This window comes from Anas platyrhynchos, chromosome 18 (assembly GCF_047663525.1).
Source record: "Anas platyrhynchos isolate ZD024472 breed Pekin duck chromosome 18, IASCAAS_PekinDuck_T2T, whole genome shotgun sequence".
NCBI lineage: Eukaryota > Metazoa > Chordata > Aves > Anseriformes > Anatidae > Anas > Anas platyrhynchos.
Genome location: NC_092604.1, coordinates 4,033,394 through 4,060,116, shown reverse-complemented (window position 1 = coordinate 4,060,116; position 26,723 = coordinate 4,033,394). Strand labels below are relative to the sequence as shown.

General features: G+C 45.9%; 1 long non-coding RNA gene across 1 annotated transcript in view; it reads left to right on the top strand.

The window, feature by feature from the left end:
* Positions 1-23,643, top strand: part of LOC139999022 (uncharacterized) — a 64,463-nt gene extending 40,820 nt beyond the window's left edge. The window contains exon 3 of the long non-coding RNA XR_011803999.1: positions 17,315-23,643. This is a non-coding gene — a long non-coding RNA (uncharacterized lncRNA). The remainder of the gene's footprint in view (positions 1-17,314) is intronic.
* Positions 23,644-26,723: the final 3,080 nt, after the last annotated feature.

Here is a 26,723-nt window from a genome sequence, read left to right as displayed (position 1 = left end):
TGGGGTAAGATTGTCTGGAGTTGCTGCGGTGGAAGATGGCAGCGTTGGTTGCTGTTAGCAGGCTCAGCCAAGCTGATCCACACGTGACTGCTGGTCACAATACAGGGCAATGTTCTGGGGCTCTCCTAGCTGTAATTGGCAGAGCGTTACACTTTTCATCAGCCACACCTGGTGTAGGCTTTCTTATTGTGTTAGTTAAATAGAGCAGCATTTTAACAAGAAAAACATATCTAGACACCAGCACGTTCACTTACAGCAGGAAAATCTGTAAAGGAGAGCCCCCACCGGCACGGATTGCATTGCAGGGAGGATGGGCTCTGTTCTGCTCTTATCCTGTGTAGTGGGAACTAAACAAAAGAGAACAGGATGCTCAGGTTCTTTGCTGCTAACTCCGATGAGTTAGTGTAGTTCATAGGTTTGGCATGCTCAGCTTGAGATCAAAGAAACTCATCTCTTAAAAAAAAAAAAAAAAAAAAAGGCACTTCTGGCCCTCCCTCTTGAGCTCAGATAGCTCATGTTCTTCAGAGCAGAAGAAAGATTTTCACAAAACTTGCCTCAACTTTAATTTAAATTTCAAATAGATGCAAATTAATGCTCCACAGTCCGGCCTCTGCTGTCATACAGACTGATTTTCTGCAGAGCTGGGCATTATGCATGCAGTGATGCTACCACCTTCAGTACATGAGCATCTAGCAGTAATGATCTGGCCAGAATTGTGCCAGTCAGGAGCTCTGCATTTTGGGCAGCTGAATAACTCAACGGGTGCATTGGAAGGCAGCTAATGCACCCCTCATCCTGTTCAGTGATGTCTTTGAGTTGGGACCTGGTTCCTTGATTTCTATCACCTGCATCTCTGCAGCTGCCACCCCCCAGCACCAACAGTACATTCAGGGTTTTGCTTTGATCTCTCTTTGTCTTAATTTTCTTGACTGCCCATGTGTTTCCCAGCTGCAAGTCTTCAACTTTCTTTGTGACTTTTCCCCCACTCACTTTCCTCCCCCCCCACCCCCCCCCCACCCCACTGTGTGAGTGCTTTTATTCTGGTCCCAGCTGCGTTTATCCTTCATGCGACCTATTTTGTCTCCTGTTTCCAAACAGCAGTGTGATGGTCTGCATGTCAGCTACATGGGGGAATTAAGATGTGCTGTGGTGGTGAGGGAAGTCAAGCAGCTTCTGAGGATAGCTGTACAAAGCAGAAATGGTCAACAGCTTCAGGTACGTGCTTCCCCAAAGCAGCAAAGGGAACTTGCCCCGCCAGGCAAAGCCTGGGGATTTTGCAGGATTACAGTGGCCATAACCCAGAGGGACTGAAGGTCTGGCCCGAAACATGCCAGCACATTTCTCACCAAGCACGGCACGGCACGCGTGCCATGCTGCAGTGATGTTGGAGGCACAGTCCTTACAGAGAAATGTGAGATTAAGTGGGAGAGAGAAAGTCATCATATCAAGGCCTAAAAATTGGGAGCAGGTGGCTCATATGATGGGGTGAACTGTGACCACAACACATAGCCTTGGGCCAGCCAGGTCTCTGAACCCAGAGGAAAGAACAGCAGAGCCTGAGAAGTGTCTCAGACAGAAACCACAGGCAAGGACCAGGAACAGTTACAGCTTCCTACTGAGAAAGAAGCAATTAGTCATGGTATCATTCCCCCTTTGCTAAAGGAGCATCTGGTTATCTCCCTGAGCAGCAGTGACATTTCATTTTCCCTTGTTTTTGGGTGCAACTGGACCTGGTGATCCCCCACATTCAGCTGCCACACTGCTTGGTGTTAGTCAAGTAGTGACGGAGCGGCACTCCTGTTGCTTTGAACCCTTGGTGGAGGCCTTCAGAGAGCCACCCCTTCTCCGAACGGGGCACACAGAGCTGTTGGAGAAGCTCCCCAGTCCTCTGGCGCTGGCACCAGTCCAAGCTTCTGCCTCTGCCTTGCTGCTTTCTGTGCTCTGCTCCTTGTGGGAACTGATTAAATAACACAATAACACAGTTGGAGTCTGCAGCCCTTGCCTGCGTCTGTAACAAGCCTCTTCAAGAAAAATTATTATTAGTAGACACAGAGAGGACTGGTTTGTTTTACAAGGCTTCAGCGCAGAGTGCTGGCATTATAAATGAGGTTGTGAGTCAGATCCTTCCTGGCTCTGTATGAAAAACCCATCTATTGGAAAACCAACGACCCTTTGTTTTTGTAAGCAATCTTATTGCCCATGGTGATGTCTTAGAGTCACATATTTGATCCTAAATGTTGGCCTTTTATAGTGGCAGCCTATTGGTGAAGCAGTGCAGACCATGAGTGTAGTTATCAGAAGTGGTGTTTGAATCTGCACAGAAACGTGTGCTGGCACTTGAACCCATTGCCTCATCCCCACTACACGTCCGATTGTTGCTGCACCTGCCACGAATGTGGATGAAGAGGCACGCCGTTCCACAAGCATCTTCTTAGATTGCACTCCTGCCTCTCCACAGGTTTTCTGTTTTGGCAAAGGGATTTGTGAGCTCAGACCTTCAGGATTTAGGGCATTATTCTTCTGGCCCTGGTCAGAGAGCTCAGCCAGGGGACAGCCAAGGCCACAGCAGGAACATCTACCTGCTTGGACTGGCTCCTGGGATCAATGCGGCTGTTGTGTGGCAGAGTGCCACTCACATGGCACAAAGCAAGGAGCAGTGCACTGCTGGATCAGGTCTTCAGGATGGGGCTGCATAAACCATGCTGGCCTTGTCTGGAGCTGGCAAGGGACAGCTGCTCTGAGCAGGATGCACACCTTCAGGATTTCCTCATCAATGGCATTTCTGTGACAGCACCTGGGCATAGAGAGAAGCTGGCACCAAGACCACAACCAAGGGCAACACAAACTCATCTCTGAGGGAGGCAGGTCACCAAGCAATCCTGGGAAGGGTGACTCCTTTCTTGAACTGCCAAGGGACACCTCTGCCTCGTTCAGCCACAGTCTGGGTCTGCAGCAGCTTGTACAGCTGGGGGAGACCAGAGGAGCACAGCTGGATTTTCAGCAGGGATAGGAGGTGCTGGTGTTTTGCTCAGCTTTGATCAAAGCTCATGTTCAAGTTTGTTTTGGGGGAGTTTTCTCTGAAAATGACCATCTTTCTTGCTTTGCCAGCCTGGTTGCTGAGGGCAGTGCAGATGTTACTGAACCAACCATTCTGCCTCCTATTCGTGCAGGCACCTGTTTGAGAGAGGTCTGTGTTGTTCAAACTAGCATAGCCTCCTGCTGAAATGAACATCAGGTTTTATTGACAGAAGAAGTAAATATTGAACAGTGGAAAGTTAAAGCCAATATTTACTCTGAGCTCTCCTAAATCTAAATGTTTGCATGAAGTGAAATGCAAATTGCTGATCCAAAAATTCCCATTTACAATACTGCCTGGCCTGGGCACAGTGGGGCTGATATCCAGGACTGTTAGTCTTGAAGGTATTTGCACCCTGATTGCCAGACATTTGCAAAGAAGGCACACTCGGTATATTGGGCTTGAGCATGTTGCTGACCTACAAATCAAAATAACATATTGAAAGAGAGATACAATTAGAGATGTAGAGAACTATCAAATTTCTATTGTCAAAGTCAGGGATTTCATCAGTAGAATAGAGAAATTCTTTGCACATCAGCTCATGATGTAGAACAAATAGCAATGCATTCCCCCTCTAACGCTCAGAAAGGAAAAGTAGACATCCCAGTGTCTCTGTTGTTGGCATTGCTGTCCAAATGGCATGTGGACATGAGTGCTTGAGGTGCTTGGCTGGTCTCTTGGCTTGGTTGCCCTCCGTGTGTGTGATGGACCAGGTGGTGGCCAGACCCACCTGAAGACTTAAACACAGAATGGTCATGCTAGAGCTGCTGGCCAGGGCCCATATCCTTAATGATATCGAGGTGCTTGGCTCTTTGTGAAATTTTTGGGAAGGTTTAAATCCATCTGAAAGCAGCAGTTTGCCCAAGATGACAAGTGGTAGAAGTTTATTCTGTGCTGGGGACTTGGATGTATTTTTTCCCCGAATGCCCACCTCTGCCCTGCAGGAACTGCGTGCACTCCTCTGCTGCTCTTGTCATACAGTGGGGTCTTACATTCATGCATCTTCTCTTTGTATAAGCCTGGCTTTTCTCAGTCAAAGAAACAAGGTGGAAATGGTTGAGAAAAACATCTGTAAAGAAAGGTCCAGATATCTCCATGGGCACCCAAAACCACATTTCCAACACCAAAATGCTGTCTACTGTGCAGGCTTCAGGTTTTGGGTACCAGTCCTATCTCTAACACCATGATAATCAGGTTTGAAGAAGGCAAACAGTCATCTTATTGCACAGACTTGTGAGCATGAGCCAACAGCATCCTGGCTTGTATCAGGAATAGTGCAGCCAGCAGGACCAGGGAGGTGATTGTCCCTCTTCACTCTGCTCTGCTGAGGTCCACACCTCGAGTGCTGTGTTCAGCTTTGGGCCCCTCACTACCAGAAGGACATCGAGGCCCTGGAGCGTGTCCAGAGAAGGGCTACGAAGCTGGTGAAGGGCCTGGAGCACAAGTCCTGTGAGGAGCGGCTGAGGGAACTGGGGGTGTTTGGTCTGGAGAAGAGGAGGCTCAGGGGAGACCTCATTGCTCTTTACAGCTACCTGAAAGGAAGGTGTGGGGATCTGGGGGTCAGCCTTTTCTTGCAGATAACTAGTGATAGGACTGGAGATAATGGTCTCAAGTTGTGCCAGGGGAGGTTCAGGTTGGAGATTAGGAGACATTTCTTCTCAGAAAGAGCAGTCAGGCATTGGGACGGGTTGCCCAGGAAGGTGGTGGTGTCACTATCTCTGGGCATGCTGAAGGAAAGGTTGGACGTGGTGCTTGGGGACAAGGTTTAGTGGGTGACATTGGTGGTAGGTGGATGGTTGGACCACGTGATCTTGGAGGTGTTTTCCAACCTCAATGATTCTGTGATTCTGTAATTTTTGTCTGAAATCCAGATGAAGATAAAAATCTCAGTCCCTTTCTCAGAATCTTCATTCTGACATACTGAGTCAGTTCCTGAAATGATGGAGTGGGGTGAGGAGAATGCACTCTGCAGAGGGCAAAACTTTTGGGACTTGATTTATTCTTTTCAGCTATTTACATTCCACAAAAGTTGAGATGCTAATGTTGAAATCTATATTTTTATGTTCTGAAAACAGAATATATATGCTGACTTTTTTTTTGTAGCAATAATTAATTATGTTTACACATTCCTGCCATAGTTTGTGCTGTGTGCATCATCATTTTCTTGGTGTCTGAGTGGGGCCAGAGCAGCAGGAAAGGCACAGCCGGTCAGATATATGGGGATCTGCCCACTTTCGTTCTTGGTCTCTCTCTGCTCAGCACCAATATTTGTCAGGTTGTCAGAGCAAGCCACTCCTTGAACACATTTCAGTAGTGAATGGGGAAACATACAATACCTCTGCACGGTCAGGTTAGCTGTAGATAAGGTGTGCTGCTGTTCACAGGCTCCAGAAGAAATTTACTGTAAGCTGTTGGTGTGCTCTAGGAACAGATGGCTTCTCTTGCTGGGCTCTGTTGCCAACAAGGATGCTGTTAGGAGGTTGATAAGAATTATAAACTGTTTCCACTTCTTTAGGCCCTTTTCTGTTATTAGCCTTGCACTGGCGGAGTCCTCTGTGGCCTGAAAGACTCTTTGGTATTTAGCAGCACATTTCCTGGAGGAGCGTGTTTCCCAAGGGGATGTCAGTGATCTGAGGGGTAGCCAGGTGAGCACCACCCCGTGCACCACCTGGGACAGGAGTGATCACAGCCGGATTTCTACTAGACCCCAACCTACTGCACTGTAAGTGCTCTTATTCTCCCTGCCCTTTTAGAGGTGTACCTCCACCCTTTGAAACTCCCTGACCTTAACCCTCCTTGATCTTTCACCTTCCCTTTAAACCCCTTGTTTCTTTTTCACTCCCAGTGTTTTCCACACAATCATGTTAGTCTAACAAACCTCCCCTCCTGCTGCTATTTACGGCCACAATGTTTTGATTTCCATGTCGCAGATGTTCTTTTTAACGGATATTTACAGTTGAAAGGAATGGGGATCCAGCTGTGCTGATGGGACAGAAATAGAGCTACGTTATCACTCCTGCATCCAGGCATGAAATGCACAACCAAACTTGCAGAGAAATAAACGTTTTTAATGCAGGCATGTCATTCTCTTCAGGATTTATTATGAGGACACAGGCCTGAGATGGCTTCAAGATTAAGACCCTTGCTCAGTTTTTGGGACTGTTAAAATGGAAAAACATTGGCAAAGTATTTGTGGGTTAGAATTGTCTTGGTGGGAACAAACACTAGCTCTCCATGATACTTTAATTAGTAGTTATTTCTAGGGCAGGGAATAAAAAGATGTTTGGAACTCCAGCTCCAGCTGTTAGCAAGAAATTAAAAATCTGCACCACTCACTGAGATTGGAGACAGGCTCCAACATTTTTCAGGTGGGTCAAGAGCCCTATGTATCAGAGTTGGTCAGAGGGTGAGTCTTACAGGGCGCTTTAACCCTGGCCTTTATTTTCTGAGGTAGAGATGGGCTGGGAAGCAGGGCTGCGTCTGCTGCATTGAGCAGGAGGTCACTGCAGGCTCCTTGCTGCTGCATTGAGCCCCCTGAGCCCAGCCAGGGCTTGAAGCCTTGGGTGCAAGTTTCCAGGCAGCAACACAACCTCCTCGGCCATTCCTTGCCATGTGAGGGCTCAGCAGCAAAGCAAAGCTCTGAATTTTGAATGATTTTGGGTATATACCATCAGCAGAGGTGCAAGGCTCATCGGGTGTTCAGAGTGCTGTCCTCCTGCTCCTGCAAGGCCTTATAAAGGCAGCATGAGCATCAGGCAACCCAGGAGGTGCTGCTGCTCCAGCCCTGCCAAAGGCTGTGCACGGCTTGTGAGTATCAAGAAGTGATCTCAGTGCCTTGGCTATGGAGATCTCAGCCATGGGGATCTTCCAGCATCATTTAAAACTGACTCCTTCCAGCTGGTCTGTCAACAGCTAACGGTACTCAATTGTAGCAACAGCTTTTGCAGGACCTGGCAGAGCAACCGTAGTTCCTGACCTCTCTCCAGTGCACTGAGGCCATGGGGGATTTGTTCTGTGCTGCTTGCAAGCTGCACCCAATCCCTGTGGGTTGGAGCTGGGGGGACAGCTGGACAGGATGAAGGACACTATGGTCCCAAAGCCTACCAGGCTGCTGCTTTTATGAGCAGAGTGGGCAACAGCTGCTGCATCTGCATCTCTGCTAATGGCAACACCTGGGACTGATTAGCACCCTGGGGCTGGATGGGAGGCCAGAACAGTCTCTGCTGCTTTGTAAAGGGCTGGGACTTCATAATACAAATGGGAAGATTTCAGGTACTGTCCGTAGGAATTGAGATCTTTCCACTGCTCAACGTTTATTTATTTTATTATTATTTTATTATCAAAAATATATTTTATTATTATTATTCTATTTTATTGCCACTTCTCATAGCATCACTGATCCTTCCTTTTGTAGAGTTGATGCGTGATGGAAAACAGGATAGGCTGGGGTAAAAGCAGCCACAGCAAGTTCTTTTCCAGCTGGGTACCCTCCCTCACAATAACCAATGGCACATGCTTAGGGAACGAGACAGAGAACAATTCCAAGAGCAGAGTGATCATTCCTTGGCTGGGGATGTTTCAGAGGAGCTGCTGTGTGAAGGTGCCATGGAAGGAGGCTGGAGAAGTGTGCTGAACTAGTCCTCAGCATACAGCCTCACATCCTCAGTCAGTCACTAGGAAAATGAAGGCTAAAGGCAGATTCTCATTGACCTGTCCTTGGCCGTGCTGTCCTGGAGGGTATGAGGCCCTCCTACCCCACACCATCCTGCCATACACGATCATTCTCACCCTTATCTGCCTTGTGTTGTCTTCAGTGAGTTTTTGGAGATCCTTCTGTGTCCTGTACTGCAGTAAGCATTGGGCTGATGCTAAACAAATTCTCAAACTCATGTAAAAATCTTTAAATAGTTGTATAAAAAGCAGGATTCCCCCCACCCCAAGAGCTGTTGGCTAGTGATGTACAAGCGTGTTCTCAAACAGCAGAGGGGGTTGGGGAAAGAAAATGTCGTGAGGCTACTGCAATGTTCTGTCTGGGCCTGGGGAGATTGTGCGTCTGTGATGGGAATAGCACAGCATCACTCTGGATCTGAACTCTCTGGAAGGAAAGAACATCAGTACAAGGGAGTGCAGGGTAGGAGCCACCGCTTTCTTTCTCTCAATCCTCAGGGATGTTGCTCTGGACATCCCCTACCAGTGAAGGGACTGGATCAAATGTTAAAGACTACCAAGAAAATGTTGGAGAAAAATGATCCCATCCTGTTCCAGTGCACAGTTTTTGCAATGCAAAAGAAGATTGCTTTCTCCATAAAATAAACATGTTCTTGTCTTTTTCTCCTCAGGAATGTACTCCACTTCAAATTAAGAGTATAAATAGAGCCAGAAAAAACTTCATGTGGCAATAAAAACACTGTGATACTAACTATGCTCCCTCTGGGGCCCCTGTGAAAATTCTACCCCTCCTTCACTACTGATTTAAGAAAAAGTTGCACTAACTCTGTACTTTTCTTTTGGAAAACTATTTCTGGAATGCCTCTTGTTCCAATGGATTACGTAAAGTGACTGCAGCAGCTTTGTGGAGGCTGAAAGGCTCAGCTGGAAAAGACCCATTAGATCATTCAGGCCATGAGCTGCCAGAGCAAACCTCTTGCCCACAGCTACAGCTCCCATAAACTTTAAGGACAGGCTTTGGTATATTCACCTTTGCTTTTCACTTCTTGTCTCTACCCAGCTGTTTTCCTTCCTTACCCGCTGTTGTTGGATTTCTCTTCTTTTCATTCCTTCTGACCAGGATGACCATCCCACCTGGTCACCTGTGCCACCCCGCAGGCACCGTGTCCCTCCCTGCCCTGCTGGCTCTCAGGCTTGGGGTGCAGCGACTGCCCATGGTTTAGTTATATATTTTTTGATGTCTTCCTTTATAGTTCTGTGTCTGGAAGAATGGAACTGATGATGAAATCATGAAAAGAGCAATTGTGATGAGAGTGGAAATTGCTTGTAAAGGCTGCTTTCTCTGTGTGTTATATCTGAGTGTTTGGTTATTTCTCTAGCAGAGTTGCATATGCCTTTCACATAGATCCCCACTGCTACTGGTCAAAACAGATGAGAAAAATGTACTTATTAGTGAATTTTACTTATATCAGACATTTTTGTATGTCAAAAGGGCATCAGGCAGGCTTTGATGCAAGCAAATTGGCACATGCCCTGATCGTCCAGCAAAAGAAAGAATAAACACTTCGGGTGATTTCTAAGTGTATCCCATCCTGCCTGCCTGCAGCGAGCTGTTAGGAGATGACAAGGCACGTTTTAGGGCAAGACACGGAAAGCAACCTGTTTCCTAAAGGATTTTTTTAGACTGGGACTGAGTTGGCTTTCAAATACATCATAAGACCACTCACTTTAAGTGTCGAGGTTTAACCCGGCCGGCAGCTAAACACCACGCAGCCGTTCGCTCACCCTCCCCCCTCCCTCTCTGGGACGGGGGAGAGAAATGGAAAGTGAAGCCCGTGAGTTGAGATAAAGACAGTTTAATAAGACAGGAAAATAATAATAACAAAATAATAATAACAATAATAACAATAATAATAATATGGTGATAATAGGGAAATAATAATAATATGTACAAACAAGTGATGCACAATGCAATTGCTCACCACTCGCTGACCGATGCCCAGCCTAACCCCGAGCAGTCCGGCCCCCTTCCCCCGGCTAGCCACCCCTATATATTGTTTAGCATGACGTCAGATGGTATGGAATACCCCTTTGGCTAGTTTGGGTCACCTGTCCGGGGTCTGTCCCCTCCCAGCTCTTACTGCACCCCCAGCCTGCCCGTTGGCAGGACAGAGCAAAAGGCTGAGATGTCCTTGGCTTAGTATAAGCACTGCTCTGCAACAATTAAAGCATCGGGGTGTTATCAGCACTCTTCTCATCCTAAGCCAAAACACAGCATTCCACCAGCTACTAGGAAGAAAATTAATTCTGTGCTAACTGAAACCAGGACATTAAGTTTCTTAATTTAAAAGAGAAAAGAGTTTTCACTAAGGTGCTTTGTGGAAGCAGAATGTATCTGTCTGAGGTGGAATTCATCTTGCCTAAAAGCCATGCTCTGCACATCTCCTAATATTTTATTTTCCACATTCTCCTTAAAAACCTCATCGCAGCCCTCCCAGGCTCTGCTTGTGTCCCTGGGTCTCTTGGCAGTGTCCCCAGATTCTTCCCTGGACACAGCCTACCTTCACATCATGTGTGTCAGGAGCCAGAGATAGGAACCAGGCATGTGCTGCCCATCACATGACACTGAGCAACCCTGATATCGCTTTGGAGGGGGAATCAGTTTGGATTTACTTCCTTCATCAGTTGTTAATTGTCATAAAGACTGACCAAACCCAGAAACTCTGAGTTCATTTTCTCCCATCATATCCAGCTGAAATGGCCGATGGATTCAAAGGGAATATTTAGAGAGGACTAACAGGCAGGCAAGCACAAAACTCAGGCTCTGTGCTCATTTAGCACTGGTTTCTGGTGGAAACCAAGCTAATGTGGGTGGCCCTCCTTTGGACAGCTTGAGATGGTTCTGGGGCAAACAGTCAGGGGGGCGAGGTATGGGAGAGACAGCGAAGTGGCACCATACGGACAGCTTCCTAGCTGCTATTTCCCTTGTGCTGTAGGAATTGCAGCCTGTGCAATGAGCATGACAAGCTGGATATGAAATACAGTGGTGTAAATATAGTCTACTGAAGTGTAGCTCATCCCTCTTGAGCATGAGAATTGTCACATACTTTAATCGCATGATCATGTATTTTGATTTCTACTGGCTAATTGCTTCTTAACATTGTTATTCACAGAGACTTTCTTCCCTTTGTTCTTATTTCAATGAAACTGAGACAATAAAATGTCAAGAAACACCAAAACAAAAGCAAACCTCCTGTAAATGAAGCATTTACGTGGCACAGTTGACAGAAAAAAAGATGGGGAATGTGCCATTATGGATTTAGTGTTGCTGTGAAATCACCTTCATTTCAAGTTGTAGTTCCTGTGCTGTTTTCTGTTTGTTTGATTAATATTTTACAAATTCTGATAGAAAATGCATCCTGTAAAGTACAAAAAACAACATCCACTGTAATAAGCAGCCTCCTGAGCCTTCTCTTCTGTACTTTTACCACAACTGAATAAAATAGCACTGCCTGAACATCAAGAGGGCTTTTTTCTTTTTTTTCCTCACAGAAGAATTATAGTTATATATGGAAGAGAGTTATTTCTGAATCACTATTGTTAGTTTTATTCATAAAGGCTTAGGCTTGGAATGGAAAATGGATTTAAATGATCAGATATTTCCCCTGACTTGCTTTGAATGGCTGGAAACCTGGGAAAGTGTCAACACATTATAAACAAAACCATGCTTCACTTATACTTTGTGTGCCTCATGTAACAAAAATATGGATTGCAACCGAAACATCATCTGTATTTGTAATCTTACATCCAGCATAACTCCAAACTGCTTTTGGCCTGGAGGCATCAGGGATTTCATATCTCTACACTAAGAGCCAACAGCTCCTGGTTTTGAGCCATTTGTTTTAAGTTTGCATAAAATTGTGTCTTTGTTTTGGAGATCTCTCTTGGTTTCCATAGGCAGGTCCATGCACATGGTGGGAAGATGTCTCCTGGCTGGGGACCCTCTGAGGAGCACTGCCCATAGGTGATGAGGTGGGGAGGGGGCTCCTCCCAGGAGCCCCTATGCTCGGCCAGGAGCTGGGAATGGAGATGAAGATCTTCTGGTCCTCCTTTCATCTAGTCTTCTGCCACCCTTGGAGTTGGCATCATGTGGGCAAAGAGCAACCAGCTGGGCGAATGCTGCAGACGGGGTAGGGGAGCAGCATCCCTCTGCCTGAGCACGGGGATTTGAGTGTTCCTGTGCCACAGGCTGAACAGCAGGAGCTGGCAGATGGGCCGGGCTCTCCCACCATCACAGTGAGCACAAAAACAGTGGCATCAGCTGGAAATGCAGCTGCAGAGAGTACGAGAAGCTGATGCAAATCCTCATATCTCCTCTGATCAGGAATCACAGTGTTTGTAGCAAATAACAGTCCTAATTTTGATTATATTCAAGCTCAGCTACTATATCAGCTGGTTCCAGCTGAGTGGGACAGTAGAGGTAGCCAGACCACCAGTTAGGATGTTGTATGGGCACTTCTGAACACATATTATTGCATTTTAATGTACCTTATATGTTTTTAAGCATACGATATCATATTGTATAAAAAAAGTCTTTGAAAAGTCTTTGGTACACAAATGAACCTGTTTTTGGAGCTGTTTATAGCCACTGCACCTGTAACTGCTTGAGGGTTCCTGTTGGCCCTCTGTCTGTTAGCAGTTCGTCTTGGCTGCCCTCTGCAGAGATGTGCCCAAATCCACCAGCAAAACCTCTTTCATCTCCCAAAAGCATCCATCTCACCTCCTGTCCCTCCCTGGCTCACCTGGGCACCCTGTTCCTGAAGTCTTTTTTGGGGTGGTGGGGGAGTGCTCAGCAGGATGGGAACAACCCCCGGTCAGGCACCGTGGGCTGGGGGCACCAGTGTGGCCAGAAGTATAAGTGAGATGTGTCATTTTTTTACATTGATTTTCTGCCAGCTTTGCTGGAATAGAAACTATGTCCACCCTTCAAAGTCCTCTAGGCTCCTACTTTGTTGAACCTACTTTGTTGAATTACGGTCTGACCAAGAGATACCAATGTCACAGCTGTCACCAGCCTCCCTTTGGGGTCATACTAATGACCTTCCCGCCATGTTCATTTGCATCATGGCACCTTTGGAAGGAAAAACTCCTTCCCACCAGCTCCCAGCCGCTGGGGTGGGTGTGCATCCGCAGCAAAGCCCCCAGCAGCTGTGATGGGTTAGTGGCTGCTTTTGGGTGCTGCTGGTCCTCACCCACATGGAAGCCACCCGGGTGGGATGTGATAGACCACAAGAGACTTGGAGGCTCCCAAGCAGATTTTAATTCTGCATCCTTTCAGGATAACAGCTGGGGAGAGACTGGCAAGAAATCCTACCAAACAAGTTAAAAAAAATTTGAATTGTCATTTGCTGGTGACCCGATTTTTTTGAGGAAAAAACAAGGTGACATTCAGCAATTTGTTGAAATAATATTCTTCGCTGCAGGTATACTTCTTTTGGCTTGCTCTCGTTTCCTGTTAGAAAGGAGTGTGTAGAATGCCACCCACAGACACCATAGGGTAATATTTAATGCAGCTATGCTGATGTTCACAGTCATGGTGGGGGACCGCTTTCTAGCGCATTGTGGTTTCTAATGTGAGCTTCATTTTCCTGCTTTGCCAAAGTCTGTTCTTCAGCTCCTCATTCTCATTTTCCAGTGCTCAGGCGTGGGAGCAAGATGAGGCGTTTCAGTGCAGAAAGGCACATGTGCTCGCCAGCTCTCCCAAGCAGAGTGGGGGGAGAGGGGCTGGGGGTGTCCCCCCACCCTGCACAGGCTCTGCAGCTCTCTGCTGCCCCATCCCCTCTCCTGAAGGTCCCTGCGGAGCAGAGCAGGGATGGCACCACTGCTGTGTGCCACTGAGGGCTTGGCTGCCAGCTGGGCACAGAAGCAAACAGACGTGTCGAGTGGGGTGAAAAGATGGTTCCTTTCTGAGGAATGTCACTTATTTCCCTGCTTGCTTCACTTGAGCTTAGGAATGTCAGATGGGCAGATACCGCTCCTGATATTCCTCAACTCTCCTCAAGTCTCCTGTTTTCAGCACAGGACGCCTTGTCCTGGCTGCAGCTGCCCTCTATTTGCTTCTCTTTTTTTTTTTTGAGAAGTGCCTGCAGGGAATTTTTTTGAAGTCATGTAAGAGCTTGGTGGGGGTTTGAAGGGCTCTGAGTGCTGCTGCTCATCCTTTCAGTGCTAACGGGAACCATGTGGTCCAGCAACTTGTGATCTGGGGCGGCACAGGGCTGTGGATGGAGCAGTTTGAGCTCTGCAGAGTCAGCCTGGGACACGTGTGTGGGTTTCACAGGACCCAAGCAGAGCCAGGTGGACTCAATGAATTACAAATGGCAGACCTCATTTGTGACACTGGGTCCTTGATGGGATCATAGCCCACCTCAGTGTCATTATAACTCAGGGTCATTATAACCTGGGGCTTTTGGAGCCTGAAGGAGAACTCAAAAGAGATGAAGTGAGCCCCAAGGGAGGGCTGGGAACAGATGTATGCCATGCACTGTCTGCTTTTATGTTCATCGTGTAGGTTCATAGCGCAGGGAGAATCAGCCTGTTCGAAGACAGCAACACTTGCAAAACACCAGTATGATGGAGGGATAAAGTTCTCAAATTGGTATTTTTAAAGATAAAAGACATCTGCCGTGAAGAAAAAGAAATGATGCTCAACAAAAATCTTGTTTGGATGGTTGGACTTCAAGGGTGGTGTGGGGAGTTGCAAATAGTGCTAGTATTCACTGTGCCAACAATGACATGATTCAAAATCATGACATATTCCCCCAATCATAACTTTGGCTTTAGTACTGTGTCACCTCTTGAGAGAAGAAATCCTATTGTTTTGATTTTTTCTTCACCTTCCACTTTCTGTGTTTCCAGGTTCCTGCTAACGTCATATTTTCTGTGAAAGGTTCTTTCTATATTAAGAGAATATTTTTAGTTAGCAGAAATGAGGAACCTTATGTAATTCTGTGACTCTTGGAGGACAGGACTTAAACAAAAGCTCAAACAATGCAGGAAAACATAAGCCTTGGCAGCAACCTTTACTTTTTGAAGCTTTCCAGCTTCCAGCATTTCTGATGCTTCTGTAACAAATGAGTCCAAGTAGGAAAAGCTGGTCCACATCCATTTGCTCTTTTTGTGCTTCCTTTCCTCTTGTGGAATTTCCCAGACAAAGCCCTTCTCTTGCTAAAACTGTACTTGCAGCAGCGCTTGACAAAACCACTCAAGGCTTTCTTAACACTGCTGCCCCAAAAGGCATCAAAATTTCCTCTGGTGGTTTACTGCAGTCTTGGAAAAGGAGTTGTGCATGTGGCCAGTGGTTCCTGTCTCTCTCCTCGTTATCCCTGTTCATCAGTTGACCACATTTCAGAGAAGACCACCCTGAGCAGCTCCTTTCTTCCACCGCTTCCTTCCTTTTACCCCATGGGCAGCAGAGGTTCTCCAGCCTCCATCCCCCCCAGATGGGGGTCAGCAGCATGCCAGCACTGATGGGGCAGGAAGCCCAGCACCGCCGTGTTGGGTAGGGCTGGGCCCCAGCTGCAGGGAACAAAGCAACTTTTGTGGGTACCCAGGAATCGGCTAAAATTTCAGTTGACACTAATCTTGTTTGGCACTGATTCATGGCTGGGATCTCCTAGAATCACGGGGTATCCCCTCCTTGACCTGCCTGCAGCTGTTGGTTGCATTTCGTTGTGTCTCAGTGGGGATAGCTGGGCTTTCCTGGCACCTGTCCTCTGATGTGTCAATGCTGTTGACAGCACTGATGAGGAAAGGAGCTGCTGGTGCAATCAGAGCAGGGTGCCACAGGGCCCTTCTGTCAGCACAGGTGGAAGGCTGCTGGCCTCCTGGGGCTCTCCATTGTAGCCAGTCTGCAGAAAGGAAGGGAAAAGTACCAAAAAAATGCAGGGGAGGAGGAGATGGGAGAGGTTATGGCCAAACTCCCAGAGGAAGAGTGTGCAGGAACTGCTGAAGATGCTGTTGGGCCTTATGGGCATGTGTAAAGGCTGAGTGGGGGCTTCTGAGCTCAGAGGAGGATGGGTTGGAGAAGAGACCTGCTCTTACCATCACCACTCACCATCAGAGGAAATGTGCCTTTATGAAAAGTATTCCAAGTGAGAGGGAAAATGTGAGACATGGGTGGTTTGTAGGCTGATTTGGTCGATACCTCAGTGCTGTTTGAACGTACTCTGAAATCTGAGAGTAAATCCAGCAGGATTTGGACACTAGTGTGCTGTCACTGCAACACACCTCCTGTCTTGTGGACACGGCACTGGGCAGCTCCTTGCCACTCATGGATTTGCTTCAGTAAATCACAGCACCACTGAGTGACCATGGCAGGCAAGGACCTCGGGAGGGCTTCAGTGCTAGCCTGGTGGAGCAGGACAGCTTCAAGGATCCAACACAGCAACCTCACAGGCATTCCTCTGGCCAAGCCTTGGGATCGGTCACCTCTGAGCTGACATCTGGGTGCTGGTCCTGCTGAGCTCCCACTACAGAGCACTCCAAGTGACCGGGTCCTGCCACCCATATCTGTCTTTGGCACGTCTCTTGATCTGCAGGATGCATCTGGCAAATTCTCTCCCACTCATTATTCTGCCTTTGGAGCTGCACAACAGCATGCAAAAGAACTGAAATCCTAACGTCATTTTCTTGCTGGCTGAGGAATTCCTGGTCAGTGACATCTCCCATCAGCCACCCACTACAATGTGGGGAAGGGCAGCAGATGGCTGCATCAGCCTGAATAGCTGAGCAGCAGGACACGACAACAAGGGGATTTTCAGGCTGTAATGCCAGGAAATGGGGCTTCCTGCTACCTGACTCATGACTTCCACCAGTCATAATGCCCAAAGCCCACACTGCCTCTCCTACTGCCCCCAGGCCTCTGCATCCCCTTCCTAGCCCTGCTGCACCTCTTCCTTACTCAGCCCTCACCTATGTCCTGAGCTTCCTGCAAGCTGCTACGTGTGGGAAGAAACTTTAAGTATTTCTTATTGTTTCCATTGCCCTGTGCTCAGGGGCATGGGCCAGTAATGCCCATGCTGTATTTGACAGTGGCTGCTCTTCCCTGTTCCCTCTGCCATGTGCAGAATTTTCAGATGGGAACCTCTCCTAACCATCTACAGATGAGGCAGGTGGAGCTTCCTCTGAAAGCATCTGAGCCTCTTGGGGGCATCCCTTTACCACTGCAACAGGATTTAAGCTGTGTAAATAGCATTAGGAACAGTGTTTGGGAAAGGAAGCATTGACTGTCCTTCAGTTTGGGTGTTGACCTCAGAGTGGTCATTTGTATTGCATGCTTTGTGCCTTTTGTGCCTTGATGGCTGTCTGAGGTACCAACTGCAGCTCCCACAGGCATCCTGGCACAAGTGGATGCTCATAATCAGGACAACTTCATATTTATTCAGTGAAACACACTTTTTTTTTTTTTTTTTTTGTCCTTACTTCATGCAGTTGTCTTATGTGTTTACCCTGTGTTGTTGAAACATGCAGCTGATGAGCTAGGTTTCTCTCTGTTGTGCTCTGTGTCCCCAGAATCCCAGCATTGCACAGGGAGCTTGAGGGATGCAATGAAGACACTGCCTGATCCTTCCAGCACTGAGATCCTGGACATTTTTAGCTCAGCTTTACAAGTGAGCAAGGAATGTGGTGTCAGAGGTGAACTGAAGGTGAGTAAGTGAAATCCTAAATGCCTGTGAGCAATCTGTGGTCGGCAGAGAAACGTGAGCCATTTCCAGCTGAACTGGTTCTGTGAGGACATTGTGCTCAGGAGCCATGTTCCAGGGAAATAAAGAGGAAAACCCTATGGGCACTGCAAAGTTACCGGGCAACTATTTTCCTATCTACAGCTCACAAATCTTTTCTTTTACCCATTTGATGCTCAACATGAATCAACCCCAAAGTTGGGCTTGTTTGCTGCAGGTTCACCTCCAAGCCTCCCACATGCTATGGGCACAGCTTTGCTGTAGTCTTGTTTACCTGCTGTAAGAGTTGCAGACCAGGAAAAAACCTGTTCCCAGTCTCTCCTACATGATTTTACAGCCTCAGGCATTTGATACAAGTCTCTGAATCAGTACCTCAACTCCTAAACACATGTGTGAACCCAGGTCTTGGTGCCATCCTCGCTTGAAGCACAGCCACCAGGGTCTTGTTTGCAGGGGTTCGGGAGGAGTGTGGGGATGGTGCTTGTGTCTCTGCAGCGGGGCTGCTTACACACTGCACCCTGCTGACATCTGTCCTTGGGTCCTTCTCCTGGGTCACTTACTGCCTGGTATTTCCTCAGTCTCAGGCTGTTTTAATGCTAAACTGTGGGTCTGTCTGCAGAAGTGGGGAAGACCAGTGGCTGTCCAGGTGAGAAATAGACAGGATTTTCTTGATCTAAGCCTCCAGCATGCAAAACCAGTGGGGGATGCCAGCTGAGTGTCATTTGCCCCTTCACTGTTTGCCCCTGCTTTGCTTTGAGCAAATACATCCTGGACCCAAAACCATGCTTCTGCCTTTGATTTTGCATTTGACACTGACATCTTCCCCCATGAGATCCCAAGGAGATCTTGTTTGTATTCTAGGTGGGGAGCAGTGTAAAATTAGTACTTCCCTTCTTTTAATATGAGTCACTACCTCAGTGCCTGATTAATTCTCTACTTCTGAATCTCTGAAGAAACTAAGTGGTTAGAAGCCCCAGAGGAAAGCTGTGGTACAAGAGAAAATAGAAGCTGTAGAACAGTGTAGCTTAAATTAGTGAGGCCAGAAGGAAAGGACATAAACCATTTGCTGCCATCAGAATACATAATTTCAGAGCTCATTCTGCTCACCTTGCAGAAAGGGCATACCCTTGTCCCAGTGCCTGTGGAAAGGTGACAGTGTCCATTAAGGCAGGCAAAATTTTCCCTGAATTATACCAGATGCTCCCATGGGAACATGCTCCCACTTGATTGCAAGTTTGGAATCGCAACACCAGCACCATGTCTAATGGTATATGGCACCAATGGACCTATGGGGCATGGCAGTATCCAGCACGGAAAAAGGTGTTACTTGAATCAGGGATGATTCCAGCATGGAGAAGACTCTGGACAGCATCCAGGCTCTGGACTAGGTCCATGACTGGGCTCAGGACTGCAATGAGGATAAAATTTACCTTGGGGTAAAGACTCAGAATATACAATATTTACACTTGGAAAAGCAGATCTCCAGCTGAGGGAAATGGCTGGAGCGTCTCAAGTTGTGATGGTGTGCGCCAGCTGAGGCTCTGCCCTGAGGCTATAAAAGGTGTTGAAACAGAGCCAAGGCTACATTTTGGCCATCTGGTTGACTGGGGCCAGGGGGCTGAATTTGCCATTAGTGTTTTGTGAAATATAAAACAAGAGTTGAGGTCGTCTCTGGACTTCATTAACACATTGAAATGCCAGGGGGAATATCACATTTGACTATGGGGCCAGCACGAGTCAGCAGAGAATCTAACATTTCAGTTCCCACTCAGAAAAACCCAACAGCTTTGTTTCAGTTCTGACTGCTCATTCCAAAATCAACCGAGACAACCAGTTATTGTGAAAAAAGTTCATTGCCAATGAAACCATCTGAAAAGGTTCATTCTGTTCTCTTTGGGGATATTCATCTTCTTTGGTTTATGCTCAGTCTATGAATTTCATGACGGAAAATGAACTCATTGGAACTAATCCTTAACGTCTCAACCCCTCACGTTCACATGTTATAGATGTGTGATGAGCTTCACCTGGTCTCAGCCTTTACATGAAATTCTGGTCTGATCCCTGAAAAAAACATGGGATGGATCCTTAGCTGATGTTATCAGTGGAACATCAATGACAATAAAATTATTGTGCTTTCCGACAGCATTGTCACAGCTGCAAACAGTCATTTGTATTTGAATCAGGAAGTTCTTGCCTGGTTCCCAGGAAAATTACCTCTACAAACAAACAAACAAACAAACAAACACAGAGTAACTCCTAGAACATGGTTTTCTTCAAAAGTGAATGTGCCACCCCCTGGAAGCATTCAGATGGACATCCATGTGATGCATAGTGTCTGCCGAAATTGCTATTTTGGTTTCCAGCCAGAGTGACCCAAATATAGAGAGCAGCTTGTTTGTGTTCAGTTCCATGAAAGCATTCTCTGCACTCCAGTGTGTGCTGAGCTACTCAGTACTGCGCTGTTCCTCTGCAAATTGGATCCTGCTGCTCCCACCGCCTCAGTGGGGGAAGGAACGAAACAAGGTAAAATAAAAGCAAATGTGCATCTCAGGCAGCTTTGCCTTCCTGAGAAAGGAAACACAAGACTCACTCATGACAGAAAGCAAACATCAGGTTCCCTAATTGTGCATGCAGGTTTGGTGCTGCTGACGAGCTCAGGAATTACAGCCGTGGGTGTAAAGGAAACCCAAAGGCCTGGCTGGAGGCTAAGACTCATAATCCCTGTCTGGTCCCCACAAATTCTTGAAAGGCTTTGGTTACAACAGCTGAGAAAACAAAACAAAACACAATTCACCTCCATCCTGAGTGGAAGTAGGAGAATTTCTTGGCAATTTGAGATCCTTTTGTTAAACTGATAATAAAAAAAAACAAACAGTCCAACTGTGAAGGAAAGCTATGTGAAGGGTTTAGTGTAGACCCATTATCTGCATAACTTGAGGAAAAAATATTCCCTGTAGGTTTGCTGAGTGTTTTCAAGGAGCCTGGTACATCTCTGCTGGAAGCTCAATACACAGGAACTATTCCAGAAAGTCCGGGTGCTGCCCTCTCATGGCAAGGGAGCAAACCCCAGAGCTGATTTAATGGAAGAGAGGCCAGATCAAATTGTGTTCGACTTTTCAAGACACAAAGTTTGACACTGGTGATAATGCTCCGTCTTTTCTACCACCACGGTTATCTTGAAGGCATTGCTGGGCACTATAGCCAAGCAGGAAGAAGAATTCTGGAGCAGAACAGGCCTGCATGGCTTTCCCAGCACCTGCGTGCCCTCAGTGGAGGACTAATGCCTCCTGGTGGTCCCAGACACATCTCACTGATGGGACAGACACTGTCCTGTGCACCTTCCAACACCAGCCAGATCTGGGGGCCAGGATGCCTGGGGAAGGTCTGGCTGGTACTAGGAACATCCCATAATTGCAGCTCTCCTGGAGGCCTGGACAGTGAGTGGGAATGCACAGAGAGGTGGAGTCAAAGCATGAAGGCAAACAGCAAAGGCCAGGAAACGAGGAAAGGGGAATGGCAGAGGGGTGGCACAGGGCCAAGGCCTGGCCACGGAGGAACAACAAAGCTGGAGCCTATCAGAGAACCACTGAAAGCTTCAGCTGTGAAGAAAACCCAGACAGCTGCGGGCTGCTTTTTACCAGGTAAGAAGAGGACAAACACAGAAATGTGAACCCAAAGCCCGATTCACCCAATTTCACAGCTGGCTGTTTATGAGGCCCCACTCAGTCTTGAACAGAGCACTGTTATGGCTGTGGCTGCAGGACTGAGCTCTCCCCGTCGGGTTTGCCTCCAAAGAGAAGGGAGCTGTGATAAGTCCAAGTCTGGACAGACAGAAAACAGAAGACTCTGATGCTCCCCCAGCAGCCATGAAGGCGAGACCACCAGTGATTTCACCTGGAGCTGCAGCTGAACCGAGAGAAAAGTTCTTAAGATTAAAAATGCTGTAGAAAATGTAGAAAGCCTGAAGATCTTCTGCTGGAGGAAAAATGATGCAGTACTGCAGTAGTGGCCACAGAGACAACAGAAATGCAGTGGCAGCTAATGACAGTATGGAGCTCTCTGGGAGGAAAATGTTGCAGAGTATTTCATCAGGCCAGTTGTAGCAGTTCCAACAAAATTTAATAGCTGGTCTAACAAGCATAGTTAAATTGTCAAATCTGGTGAGAGACAGCTATGGAATAAGGAAATTAAGCACAGCCAGTGTGGTCTGCAGAATTTGCCCTTCTGCTCTTTGCAATGTGCCATAGCCAGAGGCTCTGGGCAGAGGACTGAGCTGTGTGCTAGCAATGGGCAAGGCTGTACTGCATCCAGATCATTTTACTCCATCCCTGTTCTGTCATAACAAGTTTTAGTGTGAGCCAGGTTCAACTGACCCAGAAGATTGAAAAGAACTGAAGGAAAACAAAGAGAAATTCTAAGCTTTCATCAAAAACCTATTAAAGTCACTATCATTTACTCCGAGCGCATGAAATGGCCTTTATTACAGTCATTTTTCTGAGCACAAAAGCTACTTTCAATAACACAGGTAGGGAAAAATCATTACAAACTTGCAAGAATCAAGGAGCATCTTGCAGAAACCCTTTTGTCATAAAACAAATTATGAAAGGCTATAAATAGATGACCATTATTAGAGCAACTGAGCTCTCTAACTAGGCTCACTGAACTGTTTCCCTAACTGGCAGGTGGGATGCAAGGCAATCAAGAGGTACATCACAAGCTTCCCAGGGTGGAAGAGAAAACAGTCTTTAAATGCATTACCTCGTGCTTCTGGGAATGGCAGAAGCATTTGAAGAAACAAGTTACTGATAAAAATACACATGGACACACACATGTATTTGCTCAGTTGAGCACACTGCTGAATTTAAACAAGGTTGTGTCACCAATGAGCAGGGTGCAGGATGGGAGCTCTTGGCTCATGGAGTCCAGATTTTTTATCCAGCTCCTCCAGGACTTGATGGTGCTCCTTCTGACCTCTCAGGGTGTTTGCTCCTCCTGTTGCTGAGTCTGTTTGAAAATATTACTCCTCTGCTTGCTAGAAATATCCTTTTGAATTCCAGCCTAATATGTTCATTCATACCAATGTTATCATTTAATTCAAATAGTTCTTTCTCCTTCTAGTTGTTTACACCTGCAGTGTTTATACAAACTAGTCATGTCTGCTTTCAGCCTTCCTGTTACAAGACTCAACACAACAAACTCCTTAAAACTCTTCACCTACGGCAGACCCTCTGTTTCTCTGCTGTGTCTTCATACAAGTAATGTGTGACTCCTATTCCTGTCCTCGGTCTGCCTTGAAGTACTTATTTGCATGGCAAGGTGCCTGGGTGGAAGCGGATGTGGTTGGCTTTTTATAGCTTGGTTAAATTTGTTGTAACTACAATTATTTTTTTTTCCAGGTCTTTCATGGAGGTATCGACTATTGTAATAAGTGTGCTGGGATGAACACAAGGTAGCCTCATATTCAGCCTGCACTGATCAGGTCAATGGTATCTCACTGGTAGAGTCCAGAACAATAATCAAATACTGCAAAAACACAATCAAATACTGCAGGACCTGCAGTTTAGAATACAAGGTCTCCTAGTCTAATTTGTTTGATAGGTACAGAAATTGTGAGGGTGAGCACCACAGTCAGTAAGAGGCTGGGATGCTGCAGTTACCTTTGTGCATGGCTGCTGCAAAGCATGGATGAACTTGTCAGCATTTCTCATTCTTTATTTTTAACTAGCTGTATGGTATGAATCTTTTTTTTTTTTAGGGTTCACATTTGATTTTCTCCCAAATGCCGGTTTGGCTTTCCCAGAGATGTCAGCAGAAGGACTGGGACACCAGCAAGTGTGTTTCCTCCCACTGAAATGGCCACAGTAGAAATATCTCCAGCTGAGCAAGACGGTTAGCACCTCCTTGCACTGATAATGCATTTCACTGTGCAATTTATCTGACTGTATATAGATGTATAGTTCAGGGTCTGTGGAAAAACAGGGGCAGCTCAGGGACATGGGATGGAGTGAGAAGAACAGCACTGGAAGGCTAACAGCATAGGCTAGTGCAGATAAGCAGGAGCCATCGAATAACGTTACCATTTCTCTAGGATGCAAACAAAACATTACTTTCTCTCTCTCTTCCTTCCTTCCTTCCTTCCTTCCTTCCTTCCTTCCTTCCTTCCTTCCTTCCTTCCTTCCTTCCTTCCTTCCTTCCTTCCTTCCTTCCTTCCTTCCTTCCTTCCTTCCTTCCTTCCTTCCTTCCTTCCTCTCCTCTCCTCTCCTCTCCTCTCCTCTCCTCTCCTCTCCTCTCCTCTCCTCTCCTCTCCTCTCCTCTCCTCTCCTCTCCTCTCCTCTCCTCTCCTCTCCTCTCCTCTCCTCTCCTCTCCTCTCCTCTCCTCTCCTCTCCTCTCCTCTCCTCTCCTCTCCTCTCCTCTCCTCCTTTTAAAGACTATTGTTAAAACCACAATCATTATTTTCTTTTTCCTTTTCCTTTTCCTTTTCCTTTTCCTTTTCCTTTTCCTTTTCCTTTTCCTTTTCCTTTTCCTTTTCCTTTTCCTTTTCCTTTTCCTTTTCCTTTTCCTTTTCCTTTTCCTTTTCCTTTTAAATAAGGGACTGATCACATTCATTATAGGAGAACTGGAAAAGAGATAACCTTGGGTGATTTTTCCTCACCCTGAATTCTGCAGCTCTGCTGATTTTATTAGTTATTTTTCATCTGGGGTGAGGCTATAAGGCTGTCATTTGATACGCTTGTATGTTAGATTTTAATCAACATTAGCCTAAATTGTATTTCTAAATCTAAAAACTCTGTAAACAGGGGAACATTTTCACTGGCTCTTGCTCAAAGTTTCCCTCTCTGGATTAAATGATTTGTCAGTTGTTTCCCATATGGCTTAAGAAATAGTTTAGTTGAGACATATATGGCCTTCACTAGAATTTACTTAACTTACGAACACTTATGTAAGAGGAATGGTAAGAAGGACATGGGATTTTGTTTTGAAGAAAGCTCAACACCAAGAACTCCTCTGAGGTAACAGGGAACTTTTCAGCCCTGAAGGGGAAATAAATGGAAATGGAAAGTGTGGCTGTGTATAACTGAGCCAGAGCAGTAAGGGCAGGCTTTTTCCTCACCATATAGGCTGAATTGCTGACTCCTGTGCTCACACATGCTGAGACAGAAACACAGCTGGTCCATGGATTCAGGGAAGGGCTGTGGGCACCTCAATGATCCAGGCTGCTGTGCCACGAAGTTCAATGTTGTTTATATTAGAATAAATGATTTCTCTGTCCAGATTGATGCAACCCTTGGAGGGAGACCCAAGAATGAAAAACACGCCAGAGAAATGAAAAGTATCTAAGATACTTTATTTTGTTTTATTTTTAATAGAAGTGGTATTCTGAAGTTTTCAGGAAAACATGAAAACCAAGTTTTCTAGGATATACAGGAAGATGCATTTAAACCTCTCCAAACAAAGCAATGAAAGACTGTCTCGGTCTGGATTAGAGAAGGTCATGAGTTTAAAGAGTGGAAGTTCTTCCCAAGTAAACACATACGGGGACCAGTCTTGCTACACCCTTGCGGCAAAGCCACACAAACTTGTCTGCAATACTGAACTCATGTGAACATTTCCATTTCACAGGTTGATGAAGATGAAAAGCTAGTCTTCCTCCCTCCCACATTTACATGGGCTTCAAGATTTTGGTCTAAAGGTCTTTGGCATCTTCACCCTTCCTGCCAAACTCTATCTTTGAAAAGCTTTATCTTCAGCAGAAAAAGAGATGACAGGTGATTGATGTGAAGGGATTTAGCTAGGACCAGTCCAAGGACTGCTGTTAAAAGCCATCATCACATCAAGCGCATTTTTAACAAATAGCATCAGTATGTTTGGTGTTATGTGTTGCAACAGGGTTTCTGGAAGAAGAGTTTTTACATTAATATTAAGTACAGTGTAGATTAAGGATTCAGCAAAATGTATCCTGAACATTTGTCATCTTTGCAGAGATGAAAGACATTAATTTTTCAAAGAAACATTTCCATCATTATCAGCCTCAGCTAAGCTGAAACCATGAGTCCGATCGCAGAAATGAACTTGAACCACAAACATCTTGTTGGATATTGCTCAGTGGTGTCATATAAAAACAAAATAAAGAGATAAGCTGGAAAGAGGGGCAGGGTAAACAGGCATATAGCCACAACAGTCTAGGGACAAATTCCCTTTCAGTAAAACACTATCACATCTTTCCATTTTCCAGTATCTTCGGTTAAAATAACAATAACTTGTGCTAGTTTATTAGGCTGCAGATTAATGGGAACCCTGCTGGCTTTTGTTTCTTTAGCCTCACTGTGATATATACAGAGGGAAGCTAGGAAATTCCTGCAGGTCACGTCTCATGTGGAGAAAATGCATCATCCCACCAGCAGTGGAACATGCTCTTTACTTGGGGAAATCAGAGCTGTAAGGAAACAGAATGAAGGGAAGGCATCAGGAGCCATGTCCACCTCCACAAGATAAAAATGTTTCAGATCTATAAGGTTTCTTTTTTCCCACCCGTGGATGGAAAATCCCCTTTTCAAATCCAGAAATGTTCCTTTACGTTGATGTTTTGGATCATTTTGATGGAACAAAATAGAAAACCTACTTGAAAATGAGCAAAAAAACATGGGGAAAGTTTAAATGTAGAGTATGAAATCCCATAAATCTAAACTGCAATTAATTGAACTCAAGGTGCAAAAATAAGTTCAATTCCCAGCCTTTCCTTTTTCCATAAAAAATGGGAATGTTCTAGCCCACTCTTCTCCAAAAACCTCTGCATATAACCATTGTTACTCTTCCTCCAGAAACGATATTTATTATTTCTTTGCCAAATCTGTAATTACTGAACTCTGGAAACATAATTTAATTGTTGTGCTGAAGTATGCAGAGATGAACCAGAGCTGACTGAGTATCCAGCAGCCATCCCAGATTCACTCATCAATGAGCTTTGCAATGTTTGTGGGATTCATATGGCTTTAAATGACATTATTACTTTTTTCCTATCTCCAATTCTTGTACTTTAATAACATTTGAGTATATTCATTCAAGGGTTTAGATCTGACCATTGCTATTTCTCTCTGCTTGTTATTTGGTGTACGTGCTCTATGATGTTTGTGTTTTACTTAGGCTTGAATAGATGCTGATGAAAATGATGTGAGCAATGTTTAAGGAAAAAGCAGAAAGACAAAGCATGTTGGATCTTCAGGAGGCACATGCACTCCCA